The sequence below is a fragment of the Chiloscyllium punctatum genome, chromosome 24, assembly GCF_047496795.1.
Source record: "Chiloscyllium punctatum isolate Juve2018m chromosome 24, sChiPun1.3, whole genome shotgun sequence".
NCBI lineage: Eukaryota > Metazoa > Chordata > Chondrichthyes > Orectolobiformes > Hemiscylliidae > Chiloscyllium > Chiloscyllium punctatum.
Window position 1 is genome coordinate 83,635,291 of NC_092762.1, and position 15,141 is coordinate 83,650,431.

Consider the following 15,141-nt stretch of genomic DNA (forward strand, 5'->3'; position numbering starts at 1 on the left):
AGTCTACTCGTTTCTGCTTTATGTGTTTATTTGCCCCCCCCCCCCTATCAAAAGCCTGCACACTATTCACTTCAACAATTCTCTATGGCAGCGAGTCCTTGCCATTCTCTGGATGTCGAGGTTTCTCCTGGATTATCAATTGGATTTACTGTATTAGGTACTATCTCTATTGATATTGTCTTGAAGAAGAGTCACTTTAACTTTGTTTCTCTCTCTCTCTCTCCAGATGCTGCCAGACCTGCTGAGTTACTCTGGTTGTATTTCAGATCTCCATCACATGTGATATTTTGCTTTCAATGTATATTAATAATCTTTAGATTAATTCCCAGCAAGTGCATACATTTTCCCCTTTTTCTCTGTTGTCAAATCCTTTATTTCTCTTCAATACATTGACTTGATCACCCTCTAAAAGCTTGTCTCGTCACCTGCTTCTGCCTGAAATTAGCTTTCAATCCCTTTAATATGACACTAATTGACAATCTCATTCACTTGTGACTGATTTTGCAATTTCAGAAATGCGATGTTGGTGCATTAAGGTGAGTCTGGGGTTGAGCTATGTTGTTGAGGCTGAGCTGATGGGGTTTCAGAACATGCTTTTCTCAAGTTCTTTACAATTCAACAGCAACCTGAGGCCAATTACAGGCAAGACTGACCACCCACTATGGCAAGGGATTGCAGATTCTGCAGCGTGTTACAAAATGTTTGACTCTACACAGCAGAAAAATGCAACAGAAGCAAATTTTGCATGTTTAAAAAAATGATTTTCCTTCTTGTTTCTAAGTCCCATGTGCCTCTGACACGTGCCAACATTCCTTGCCTTTGATTATGCTATAGAGAATGGAACCTTCCTCCAATTACTGGGGACACAGAATCAAACCTATTCTATGCTGCAGCTTCTGAGGGAGGTCTCTGGGAGTAACCAAGGAATATTTCCAAATCCTTTATTGCTTTGATACCTCTGCCGTGCCAATGCACAGCTACAGAAAATAGCGAGCTAGCAGCTGGTCATGGCTGGACCAGACAGTCACAGGAGACACTGGGCTGTGAAAGATAAGGTAACACAAGCAATTGTAGTTGGTTTCTGTTGGCTGTGACACAAGCAGATGGCTGAGGGCACTGAGCATAGTTCCCCCAGGTCTCGCAATCCTGAACTTTTTCCCTTTGTAGGTAGGGCACAAAGTAAAGTAATTTGCAAAAACAAACCTTGCCAACCCCTGGACAAAGTAGAGGAAAATTTCACTTAGCAAAGCTTTTACAGGTTGTGGATTGCATTGCCCCCCCCCCCCCCACCACCCCTCCCTTTGAGAGGTACTGATGAGAACCTCTCACCCATCTGAAAAACGTTTTAGGAAAACATAGCCATCTTCTATTATTTTACAGCAATCCAGTTACTCCTCTTTCTCCACTTTCCCCAGGATAGATGAGTCCAAAACTGGTGGGCAAAGGTTTAAGATGTGATGGGAAAGATTCAAAAGGGACCTGAGGGGCAACGTTGTTACATAGAGGGTGGTGCGTGTATGGAATGAGCTGCCAGAGGAAGTGGTGGAGATGGATACAGTTACAACATTTAAAAAGCATCTAGATAGGTATAGGTTTAGATGGATATGGGCTAAATGCTGACAAATGGGACTAGATTAATTTAGGACGGTCAGCATGGACAAGTTGGACTGAAGGGTCAGTTTTCATGCTGTACAATTCTATGACTCTTTGTCCAATAGCACACAAAGCAACTCATCTTCCATCCTAAGCAATCGATTTTTACATTTAATTCTGGATTCTTGAGCATTCCTAATTTGAATTGCCAGCATCATTGATGGTGGTGCCTTTGACCGAGTCATTGGAATTCCCTCCATAAGCATCTCTGCCATTCTACATCTCTTTCTCTTCCTTTAAAGCATCCCTCTGCACACTCTGCAGTAGCTATTGGTCAACCCCCTTATCTGACTTGACATCAAATTTTCTCTGATATATGTGACTGTGCAATTCTTTTGAGTGGTTTAATGTGTTAAAGATGCTGTATAAATGCAAGTGGCCGCTGTTAAACTTCTTGATGAATGAGCATGTTCCTGCTGTGCAGAACATTGTCCCAGGGGCAGTGTATGTTCAAAACATTTACCTTTAATAAATAAACCCAATCTGGGCCACTCACAGCCACCTAGATGTTGATTGCCCCCTTGCCAAAAATAGGGCACTCAGACAACTTTCCTAAGTTATGAAAGCAAAATATTCATCAGGTTTCAATTCAGTCTCTAGATCCATTTCATTAGGAACTTCCAATTACTTCCTCTTCAACAATGAGTCTATGTAGACCTAATCTGTATGTATCAGAGAGGCTAGAGTATAAAACACTTGCAAAGGTCTTGCAAATAATAGGTTTATGCCTGTCATCCTGTTTGTTCTAAGGGCAGGTCATAAGGTCCCCTCAGCATGTTCCATCATTCAATTAGATCATAACCAATCTCTATCTTAACTTCATCATCCTTAATAAGCTTTTCAAACATAAATCGATAAATCTCAGTTTTGAAATTATTAATTGACCACAGTTGCATTTTTAGTGGAGAGAGTGCTGACCCCTTCAACAGCATCTTCCAAACCTGCAACCTCTACCCCCTGGAAGGAGGAGGGCAGCAGATACATGGGAACACAACCTCCTCCACGGCATAGGGCCAACCCCCCAACACAACTCTCTGTCCTGATTTGGAACAATGTCGCTGTTTCGACCTCATCTTTAGGTCGAAGTCCTGGAGCATCCTCCTGAACAGACTGTGGGTGTATATGCACCACATGGAGTGCAGGGGCCTCAGAAGGTTCTTCAGCACCCCTTTCTAAATGGCCACGAGAGACGGACAATAATTGCTCGCCCAGCCAGAAGTACCCATATCCTATGAATGAATAAAATATTCCTGATTTCCACTGTCTGTTATGTGATGAACTGCTTTGGACAGCACACCTGACTCACAGGGTTCCAAACTGAAGATTATCTTCCCTTGTTCCAGACTCCCAGCTCAGAGGAAATCGTTTTTAACTAAACTGTCAGCTTCCTTAATCAACTTAAACAATGCAATCGGGTCACCCCTTTCTTGTCCAAACGCACAGAAATTCAAGCCTTGTCTATGCAGCCTGTCTTCGTTATTTAAACCCTTTGATCCTGGCATCATTTTGATGAAACAAAAACAGAAATTGCTGGTAAAGCTCAGCAGGCCTAGCAGCATCTGTGGAGAGAAATCAGAGTTAACGTTTCCGTTCCAGTGACCTTTCTTCAGAACAATTCTGAGGAAAACTCACTGGACCCAAAACATTAACTCTGCTTTCTCTCCACAGAAACTGCCAGGCCTGCTGAGCTTTACCAGCAATTTCTGTTTTTGTTTCTTATTTACAGCATCCGCAGTTCTTTTGGTTTTTATCATCTTGATGAATTTTGACAGTGTCACTTCCAAGGCCATTATATCGTCTCTAGGGTCTGGTAGCCTAAACTGACTGGGGTCTAAATGGAATTCTATCGTAGGAATAGACCTACAATCAATGGAAAACTTTCACTAATTCTCAGATAGCCCACTGCCAGCCATCAGGGAAATTCCTAAACTTAGACTTTAAGTTTTGTTTTCCTCTGCTTGTCATAATCAGCCTTTATATTCACGTATACTGGATGAATACAGTGAAAAATTTATACGTCGCCAGTAACGCTACCATCTTAGGTACAAAGGTACCTGGGCACAGCTTCTTTAGTTAAAAGATCTTCGAAAATAGAGAAATAAAATGTCAGGCATTGCAGAAATAAATGTTCAGTAAAACAGACCATGCTGGCACCTAGTTTCCAGTCCACTGCATGGTCTGGCCCCAGACCATGCCAGGCTTCCCGCTGAGGATCATGAGGCTGAGAGATCATTGCAGATCATTCATGTGGATCATTAATAAATGGATGCAACCTATTATTGTGAGGAACATTGGGTACATCAATGTAGAAAATAACTAACTAGATAAGATAACAATGAAAGCTCTCTTTATTGATTAAAAGAAACCTGTCTTTACACGTTACCTTGCCTTTTCACCAACACATTCCACCCTGACCTTAAATTTACCTGGACCATCTCTGACACCTCCCTCCCCTTCCTGGACCTCTCCATCTCCATTAATGATGACTGACTTGACACTGACATTTTATACAAACCCACCGACTCCCACAGCTACCTGGAATACACCTTTTCCCACCCTATCTCTTGCAAAAAAGCCATCCCGTATTCCCAATTCCTCTGCCTCTGCTGTATCTGCTCCCAGGAGGATCGGTTCCACCACAGAACACACCAGATGGCCTCCTTCTTTAGAGACCGCAATTTCCCTTCCCACGTGGTTAAAGATGCCCTCCAACGCATCTCGTCTACATCCCGCACCTCCGCCCTCAGACCCCACCCGTAACCTCAGCCATCAGAACCGTAACAAGGACAGAACACCCCTGGTGCTCACCTTCCACCCTACCAACCTTCGCATATACCAAATCATCCGCCGACATTTCCGCCACCTCCAAACAGACCCCACCACCAGGGATATATTTCCCTCCCCATCCCTTTCCTCCTTCCGCAAAGACCGTTCCCTCTGTAATTACCTGGTCAGGTCCATGCCCCCCTCCCATCCTGGCACCTTCCCCTGCCAGGAATTGCAAAACCTGCACCCACACCTCCTCCCTCACCTCCATCCAAGGCCCAAAAGGAGCCTTCCACATCCATCAAAGTTTTACCTGCACATCCACTAATATCATTGATTGTATCCGTTGCTCCCGATGCGGTCTCCTCTACATTGGGGAGATTGGGCGCCTCCTAGCAGAGCGCTTTAGGAAACATCTCCGGGACACCCACACCAATCAACCAAACCGCCCCGTGGCCCAACATTTCAACTCCCCCTCCCACTCTGCCGAGGACATGGAGGTCCTGGGCCTCCTTCACCGCCGCTCCCTCACCACCAGACACCTGGAGGAAGAACGCCCCGTCTTCCGCCTCGGATCACTTCAACCCCAGGGCATCAATGTGGACTTCAACAGTTTCCTCATTTCCCCTTCCCCCACCTCACCCTAGTTCCAAAATTCCAGCTCAGCACTGTCCCCATGACTTGTCCTTCCTGCCTATCTTCTTTTCCACCTATCCACTCCACCCTCCTCCCTGACCTATCACCTTCATCCCCTCCCCCACTCACCCATTGTACTGTATGCTACTTTCTCCCCACCCCCACCCTCCTCTAGCTTATCTCTCCACCCTTCAGGCTCACTGCCTTTATTCCTGATGAAGGGCTTTTGCCTGAAACGTCAATTTTACTGCTCCTCGGATGCTGCCTGAACTGCTGTGCTCTTCCAGCACCACTAATCCAGAATTAAATGTAAACCTGCCTACCCTCTCAGGTGAATATAAAGGATCCCATGACACAAAGAGACCTTGTAGTGCAGGTTCATAGTTCCTTGAAAGTGGAGTGCCAGGTAGACAAAATAATGAAGGTGTTTGGCAGGCCTGCCTTTATTTGTCAGCGCATTGATCATAGGAGTTGGGAGGTCATGTTACAGGGATTTGGTTAGGCCACTTTTGGAATACTGTGTTCAATGCTGGTCTCCCTTTTATAGGAAGGATGTTATGAAACGTGAAAGGGTTCAGAGACAATTTGCAAGGATGTTGGCAGGGCTGAGGATTTGAGCTGAAGGGATTGGCTGAACAGGCTGGGGCTGTTTTCCCTGAGGGGAGACCTGAGAGAAGTTTATCAAATTATGAGGGGAATGGATAGGGTGAATAACCAAGGTCTTTTCCCTGTGGTGAGGGAGTCCAAAACTAGAGGGCATAGGTTTAAGGTGAGAGGGGAAAGGTTCAGAAGGGAATTAAATGGCAACATTTTCATGCAGGGGGTGATGCGTGTGTGGAATAAGTTGCCTGAGGAAGTGGTGGAGGCTGATACAATTGCAACATTTAAAAGGCATCTGGATGGGTATATGAATAGAAGGGGTTTAGAGGGATATGGGCCAAATGCTGGCAAATGGGACTAGATTAATTTAGGATATGTAGTTGGCATGACCTAGTTGGCTTGAAGGGTCTGTTTCTGTGCCGTACAACTCTAAGACTATTCAAAGTAGAGTATGAAAGTTCTCTTGAATGTTCTAGTCTATATTTATCCTTCAATCAATATTGCATCAACATTACCCAGTCGTTATTTCATTGCTGTTTGTGGGAGCTTGCTGTGTGCAAATTGGCTGTTGTGTTTCATACACCACAACAGTCAATACTCTTCAAATATATTTAATTGGCAGTAAAATGTTTAGGCATGTCTCCTGGTCTTTAATGGTGCTTTATAAATGCAAGCCTTGCTTTCTTATTTGTAAAACAGCAACATGTTCAGAAGCAAACAGTCCAAGATTCTCTCAATCAAGGAAGAGAAATGAATGACCAACAGTAATTGGCCTCAAGGTGACCTCCTGTTTGGAATTGTTTGACTTTTTTCTGCCTTACAGAAGAAAGTTTCTTCAATCCCATTCTTTAGCCATGATTGACAAAGCTGGCATTTATCATGCCTTTCTACTTTAATTCAGGTTCAACCACTGTATGTAATATTACTGAGCATCAGGAGAACTGTGTGGTATAATATCAAGGTAAAACTGAGTGCCAATGTGCTCACCCTGAGCAATGTCATGGGAGATTCTCGAGCAACAGGACAGCAATAACAATCATTGAATTGATGGAGTGCAGAAGAATCCTGATCTTGGCACTATTCTAGTTTCGGAACCAGCTCGTTGGTATGTTCAGCGTTTTAAGTTATTAGTTTAAACATTTACCTTGAAATGCAGCTGCAAGGAGACAGCCCAAAGATCAACTATCTCTTGCTTGGGATTTATGTGAAGCCATTCAGTTCCTCATTTTCTGATTCTTTCTCTCCCCCTTTCATTATCGCTGCCTCTGTCTCTGCCTTTTGCTCTGTGTCTCTCTCCCCATCTCTCTCTATCCTTCTCTCTCTCTGTCACTCTCCCTTTCTTACTGCTTCCCCACCTCTCTATTGCTCTGTCTCCCTCTTTTTTCCTCTCTGTCTTTGTTGCTCTCACTCCATCTCAGTCTCCCTCTACTATTCTCTCTCTCTCTCTGCCTCTGTCTGACACTATCACAGATCACAGCCTCTCCCCATCTCTATTTCTCTGCTTCCTTCTCTTTATCCTTCTCTCTCTTTGTCTCATTCACGTTTTCCCTTCCTTCTGTCTTTCTCTCACACTCTCTCTCTCTCTCACACACTCTATCACGTTCTCTCTCACTGTCTGTCGCCCTTCCTTTCTCACGTTCACTCATGGACAGTTCCATGATTGCATTCAATCAGTCCTGCCCAGAGAACAGAAACACTGGCCCAGGGCAACTGCTGAATGACAAAAGAAAAAAAGTCTGTGGATGCTGGAAATCTGAAAGAAAAGCAGGAAGCATTGGGAATACTCAGCAGGTCTGGCAGCATCTCTGGAGAGAGGGGTAACATTTCAGCTCGAGAACGCTTCACCAGATCTCCTCAAAAATAGTAGGGTTACTTGGTTTAAGATAAGCATTAGGCAAAAGCGAGAACTGCAGATGCTAGAGATCAGAGTCTAGGTTAGAGTGGTGTTGGAAAAGCACAGCAGGTCAGGAGCCCTTCATCAAGAATGAGGCTGGGAGCATCTGGGGTGGGGAGCTTAAATGGACTCACCCCATTGACTTAAGATAAGCATTGCGGGGGGGGGTTGCTGATGACAGAGATTGTCCGAACTTACTGCTAAATGCAATATGATTAAATACCTCAGCATCATTCCCTTCAGATTTTAACCCAGAAATAAATCAACTGTTCGAGAAGGTATCCCAGTGTGTGGATGGTGAAAGCTGAACAATGATATAAAAGGATTTGGGCGGAGGTGAAGGGGGGGGGCTTGCTTGATGATGAGGCGAGAAGCGATGGAACGGGAGGGGGTTATCGAGATTGGAAGGCTTTCACAGTGAGCTCTCACAGGCGAGACGGGCTGAACGGCCTCAGGCTGCGCTGCTATCACATTGCACCGGTCATTCTGATTCCATTCCTCATTGAAATCGCGGGTGAACGTGCCATCTCGTTTCACTCACACTCACTGTGTGAGCCGCTGTGGCCAGGACGCTGTGGTGGATTTGGGAACCGGGCTGTGGGGTTCTGGTCTGGTCCCTCCTGTAGTTTTGTCAGACACGGGGACTCCCAGGCTGTTAGGTACCTGGACCCAGTTTCTGTGGAACGGCTGACAAGACACCCAGGAGGATACAGCCCTTTCTCTCCCTGGTCTGTGCCCTGTTTTATTTCTGAAGCTCTCTCTCTGGCAATGATGGTTTTCCCCCTCTCGGATATTACCAGCTGAGGGAGACCCGAGCGCCTCCTGTTCCCCTGTTGGGTTTTTTTTCCCTGATGTTTTACATATTGTCACTGCTGACATTTCTCTGTCTCTCCTTCTCCTCCGCCCGTGTCTCATTCACTCCCAACACCCCCCCACCCCCTCACTCTCTCATTCCTCTCTGTCCAGCCCCTACCTCAGCTTCTCCCCCTCCCTTGACACGGTGACACTGGGACCCTGCATTCCCAGTGAACTGTCGTTCACAATCAAAGGCGATGTTCATGTCGGAAACGGTCACAGAAACTCAGGAGAGCAGCCGGCGGCGCGTCTCGCAGTTGAGGATGGCCCGGGGGTGGGGGGTCTGGAGATCTGAATCAGGCAGACCCCCCACCACCCCCCAACCCCGACAGTAAACCCTTGACTAAAACTGCGAGCCCAAACCGAACGAAAAATCTACAAGAGTTGATAATACCGTGCGCACTATCACTGCCCCTGCATTGACATAACTCAATCCCTGACAACTCTTTATAAAAATGAACACTTATTGATCTCGACGCGTTTTGTAAGGGACCCACCATTGAATTAACATTCAAGAAATCAGATCTTTTAAGCAAAGGCTGTTAATTTCAGTGTTGGTCTACAATGGTATTTGGCTCTCTCTATCCTGACTGGGCTTTGTTCTACACCTTTGTTTTCCTGCAAATGTCATTCAACAGAAGGAAAGATAGAATGAAATCTGATTTTCTTTCACTATTACCTGCGCCGGGCACAAGATCACACTCGGTCGGCTCCACAGATCTCGAATTCCGGGGGTTTCTCCACCACCGCTGGTTCTGGTGCTCAAACGGATCACTGTCTCAGTCCCTTCCTGCCCCACAACGCGAGATGCTGCTGGGCTTTGATTCGGAATCTTTTACAACCTGGCTCCCCACGGCAAGACAAAAAAAAAATGTATTTTGGAGAGAAAGTAAAGTGGACCTTGGAATCCTCCCTCTCTGACACAGACACGCACAGTGAAGGGTTTGAGAGGGGATCGGACAGATCTCTTGTCTCACTTTCAGATAGAGAGACAGAGAGAGAGAGTCAGGGACCACCTTAGATTCCCTGGCAGCGCGGCGGTATGTGAGGAATTGTGTGAGACACCTCTAACGGAACCAACTCCAACCCCAGCCACAGCTCAGCGCGCAAGGACGACCGTTCGGCCCTTCGAGTCTGGAGCGCTCCAACAGCTCAACCCTCCCCCCACCCCCCCCTTTAGCACAAAGAGATGCTGGAAAACTGGAACAACGCTCCGCAGTTCTGACAGCTTCAGATTTCACCCCAACGAACGAGCTGCACAGATTTCTCGAGCAATTTCAGGCTTTGTTTGCAGATTTCCAGCATCGCCCGCACTTCTTTCGGGTTCCCCCACCCCCACCCATTCTGGCTGGGTTGACGGGACAGCATGTCTCAAGTCTCCCTCTCTTCCGCTACCCTCACGACCACCCCTCTGACAAAACTCTTTCCCTGGGGGGGGGGGGGTGCCTTTTAGTTTGAACAAAAGAAAATACTCCAAAATCTTCAACAAGCGTCGTCCTAGGGCAAGAAAATGAAACTGCATTGCTATAGCGCCTTTCCTCCCACCACCCCAATATGTCACCAGCATCCCCCTCTCCCCTCCACCACCACGCTCTCCCACCTCTTTCCTCCCCCCCAACCCACACACACAGCCCCAACCATCTTTACAGTCATTGAGGTGCCTTTTGAAGGATGGTCATTATTGGCTGAACCTGGTCAGCCAAATTGCTCACAGGAAGCTCTGGTGTGTTGTACTGGTGTGATTCCTGAGCTTTGTCTGAGGGTTTAGCATTTTTCAGGAAATTGGTGCTAACCTCCCCCCTCCTCTTTGCAGAGTACCCTGGGGTCTCTTAGCTGAGTGGGTAGAGGGGTCCTCACATTTCAAGGTTATATCTGAAATACTGAGTGTGGTACTCTCTCGCTATCCAAGGAGGTGTAGGGCTACCCTCTGTGCTGTTTGGGAGGGTGTTCCAAGATTTTGACCCCAGCAACACTGAAGGAGCAGTGATGTTGTTCCAAGTCAGGATGGTGAGTGGCTTTGGAGGGGCATTTGATGGGCTTGGTGTTCCTATGCGTCTGCTGTCCATGGCCTTCCGGGTGGTGGAGGGGACAGATTTAGAAGATGCTGTAGTAGGTAGAACCTCAATGAAAGTTGCTGCATTGCATCTTGTAGATGGTACTCATTCCCACCATTGAGTGTCGATGTTGACGAGAGTGAACATTGAAGGTTTGTCCTGAATGGGGAAGTTTTCCATCAATTTCTGACTCATGCTTTGTAAATAATGTTCAGGGCACACGGGAGACAAGATGTGAGTTACCCGCCACAGAATTCCTAGCCTCTGCTCTTGTAGTTGCTGTGGCTAATCCAGTTCAGTTTCTAGTCAATGATAAACCCAGGATGTTGGTACTGGTGGATGCAATGATGATAATGTTATTGAGTGTCAAGGGGAGATAGTTACATCTTTTCTTGTCGGAGACTGTCATTACCTGCACTTGTGTATTACAGATGTTACTTGCCACATAATCAGCCCAAGCCTGGATATTGTCCAGGTCCTGCTACATGATGACATGACAATGCCATCTGAGAAATTATGAATGCAGCTGAACATTGTGCAATTGTCAGTGAACATCCCCCTCTGTCCTAATAATGGAGAAGGATCATTAATGAAGCAGCTGAAGATGACTGCGCTGGGCACAGTATGCTGAAGGAATCCTGCAGCCGTGTTCATTGGCTGAAATCATTGGCCTCCAACAACTGCGGCCACCTTACTCTCTGTGGTTATAGCAAGTAACTAAGTTGAGACGAGAAACAAGTTGTTAATTGGCTAATTGATATTTGCATAAGACAGTTTGCATTTAAGGTGCAGTGGTGCGAAGGTGCCCAATAAAGATTGACAATAACATGACATCTTTCATGTACCTTGCAGCCAATGGTGTACTTTGACATATCCAGCCAATTTGTGCACAGAATGCAGCAATACGATTACAAAATTTAATCTGCTTTTATAGTGTCCATTAAGGGTAACTATAAAAGGGGTAAAGCTAGGGCTGGGGAGAGAACATTTCCACTGTTCCAGTCAATAAACTCCCTACACAAGCAAAGTCAATGCCTTTAGATTTTTTTTGTGAGAATCTTTTAACACATTGTGTGAGCTGTGGCTCCAGCCAGGGGAGATTTTTGATTGGTTTGATTTGATTTATTACTGTCACGTGTGCCGAAGTACAGTGCAAAGTGTGCTTTACAGGCAGATCATACTATACAAGCGCATTAGAATGACAGAACAGAGCCCAGAGTGCAGTGTCACAGCTGATGTGGAGGAGCAAAGAGAGATCAACTTTAACATTTGAGAGGGCCATTGAAAAGTCTGATAACAGCAGGGAAGAAGCTCTTCTTGAATCTGGTCATATGTGTATTAAAACTTTATATCTTCTGCCCAACGGAAGAGAGTGAAGAGCGTATAATCGGGTGGGAGGGATCTTTGATTATGTTGGTTGCTTTCCCAAGGCAGTGGGAAGTGTAGACACAGAGTCAATGGATGGAAGGCTGGTTTGTGTGATGGTCTGGGCTGTGCTCACCATTCTCCGTAATTTCTTATGGTCTTGAGAAGAGCAGTTACCACACCAAGCTTTGATGCATCCAGGCAAGATGCTTTTTATGGTGCATCTATAAAGGTTGGTAAGAGTCTTTATGGACATGCTGAATGTCCTTAGGCTCCTGAGGAAGTAGAGATGTTGTTGTGCTTTCTTGATCGTAACATCAATGTGGGTGGACCAAGACAGAATGTTGGTGATCATCACTCCCAGGTACTTGACTTTTCTGACCATCTTCACCTCAGCTCCACTGCTGCAGAAAGGCCCGTGCCCTCCACTCTGCTTCCTGAAGTCAATGACCAGCTCCTTCATTTTGCTGACATTGATGGAAAGATTGTTGTCTTTACACTACGTCCCTAAGCACTCAATCTTTCCTGTATTCTGGTTCAATGATGTCTGAGATCCAACCTACAACAGTGGTGTCATCAACAAACGTAGATTCACAGAGTCATGGAAATGTACAAAACAGAAACAGACCCTTCAGTCCAACTCGTCCATGTCAACCAGATATCCTACATTATTCTAGCCCCATTTGCCAGCACTTGGCCCATATCCCTTTAAACCCTTCCTATCCATATAACCAACCAGATGCCTTTTAAATGCTGTAATTGTACCAGCCTCCACTACTTCCTCTGGCAGCTCATTCCATACACACACCACCCTCTGTGTGAAAAGGTTGCCCCTTAGGTCTCTTTTAAGTCTTTCACCTCGCACTTTAAACCTATGCCCTCTAGTTCTGGACTCACCCACCCTGGGGAAACATCCTTGCCTATTTACCCTGTCCATGTTCCTCATGATTTTATAAACCTTTTTTAGGTCACCCTCTCAACATCCGACGCTCCAAGGAAAATAGTCCCAGTCTATCCAGCCTCTCCCTGTAGCTCAAACCCTCCAAACCTGGCAACATGCTTGTAATTTTTTTCTGAAACCTTTGAAGTTTCAGAACAACTTTTCTATAGCAGAGGGACCAGAATTACACAATGTATTCCAATAGTGGCAGAACCAATGTCCTCTACAGCTGCAACATGACCTCCCAACTCCTGTACTCAATGAAATGAAGTTGGAGCTGAATTTGGCCATACAGGCATGTGTGTATAAGGAGTACAGTAGGGATACAAGAACTCAGCCTTGAGGGGCACTAGTGTTATGGATTATTGTGGAGAAGGTGCTGTCATTTGTTCTTACTGACTGCGATCTGTTGGTCAGGAAGTTGAGAATCCAGTTACAGACAGGGGAGCAGAGACATATGGCCCGGAGTTTTGGAGATGAGTTTGCTTGGAATTATGGTGTTAGAAGTGAAACAGTTGTCGATGATTTGAAGCTTGACATAGGTATCATCGTTATGCAGATGTTCCAGGGATAAGTACAGGGCCAAGGACATAGTGTCTGCCATGGACCTGTTGCGCTGTTAGGGGAAATTGCAAAGGATCAAGACAGGCTGGGAGGCTGGAGCTGATCTGAGCCATGCCTAACCTCTCAAAGCACTTCATAATGACGGAGGTCAAATCCACCGGGTGGTAGTCATTGAGGCACACTGTATGTTGTTTCTTTGGCACCAGGATGATAGTGGTCTCCTTGAAGCAGGTGTGGACTTCAAATTGCAGTAAGGAGAGTTTGAAGATGTTTGTGAATACTCCCGCCAGCTGGTCTGCAAGGGATCTGAGTGCACAGCCAGGCATCCACCCGGGCTGGTCACCTTCCAGGAGTTCACTTTCAAGAAGACCTATTCTATGTCTATGGTGGTGACCATGGGTACTGGTGCATACGGGGATGTTGGGACAGGTGACATCGTTTCACTGACCTTCTGTACAAAGTGAGCATAGAATTCATTGAGCTGATCAGTTAGGGTTGTACTGTTGCCCACGATTCTGTTCGACTTCACTTTGTATCCCTTTATGTCATGTAAGCCTTGCCGCCAAAGACGGGTGTCCGTGTGATTAGTCTGGATCTACAGCTTGGTTTGTTGTTGCCTTTGATATACCCCGCCATGATCTCCATTCACTTCACGTTTAGTAGGATTCCCTGATGCCACACTTAGCCAATCGCTGCCTTGATGTCTGGGCAGTCACTCTCACCTCGCCTCTGGAACTCTCACCTTGTCATTTGAATCCCAAACTGTAATATAGGAGAAAGTGAGCACTGCAGATGCTGGAGAATCAGAGTCGAAAAGTGTGGTGCTGGAAAAGCACAGCAGGTCAGGCAGCATCTGAGGAGCAGGAGAATCGACGTTTCACGCTATGCCACACTTTCGACCCAGATTGTAATGTAGTCTTGAGCGTAGTGGTCATAACAGATCACAATTCTGTAGGCGTATGTGTTGGCAAATTACTTTGTCAATGGACGAGTCCATCATTTGGCTGTCTGCAGCCAGTGTCCCAGACAGCTCAGAACCTTCAGATTTCTCTGGTGACAAGCTTGGCAATACAAGGGCATTTAATCAAGTGAAGTGGCAACATTCTTGACCCCACTGCTGTCCTGTGTCTGCATTCCACACAGGAAGACCCATGGTTAATTTTCCAATCCCACCAGCAATTGGGACTCTGAGGAGCCCAATTAATTACCATTTCTTAGGGGGTCTTGCTGCCACTGGAAATAATGAAGCTTTAGGTGGGTCTGTCATCATAAGACGTGCTGAAACCATGCAGCCAATTGTCACCTCTAGAATCACGGAATGCCTGTAGTGTGGAAGCAGGCCATTCAGCCCATCAAGCCCTCCAAAGAACATCCCACCCAGACCCAACCCCCTACCCTGTCCCTGTAACCCTGCATTTCCCATGGCTTAGCCACCTTATCCACATTCCACATTCTGTGAGCCATTTAGCATGACCAACCCATCCATCTGGCACATCCTTTGGACTGTGGGAGGAAACTGGAGCACCTGGAAGAAACCCAGAAGGACACAGGGACAATGTGCAAAGTCCACACAGACAGTCACCCAACTAGGACAAGAGGTCATAGTCTTAGAATAAGAGGGAGCAAACTTAAAACAGAGTTGAAGAGAAACTACTTCTCCCAAAGAGTTGTGAATCTGTGGAATTTGCTACTCCAAACTGCGGTGGATGTTGGGACAGTGAGTAGATTTAAGGAGGGATTATATAGATTTTTAATTGAGAATGAGTTAAAAGGGTATGGAGAGAAGGCAGGAAAATGGGGGTAAAGAGCATATC

At 46.0% G+C, this 15,141-nt stretch overlaps 1 protein-coding gene across 1 annotated transcript in view; it reads right to left on the reverse strand.

Annotated features, from left to right (window-relative positions):
• ncanb (neurocan b) overlaps positions 1–9,513 on the reverse strand; it is a 269,869-nt gene extending 260,356 nt beyond the window's left edge. Inside the window, exon 1 of the mRNA XM_072594330.1 lies at positions 9,084–9,513. The gene's annotated coding sequence lies outside the window, so the exon portion shown is untranslated. The remainder of the gene's footprint in view (positions 1–9,083) is intronic.
• Positions 9,514–15,141: the final 5,628 nt, after the last annotated feature.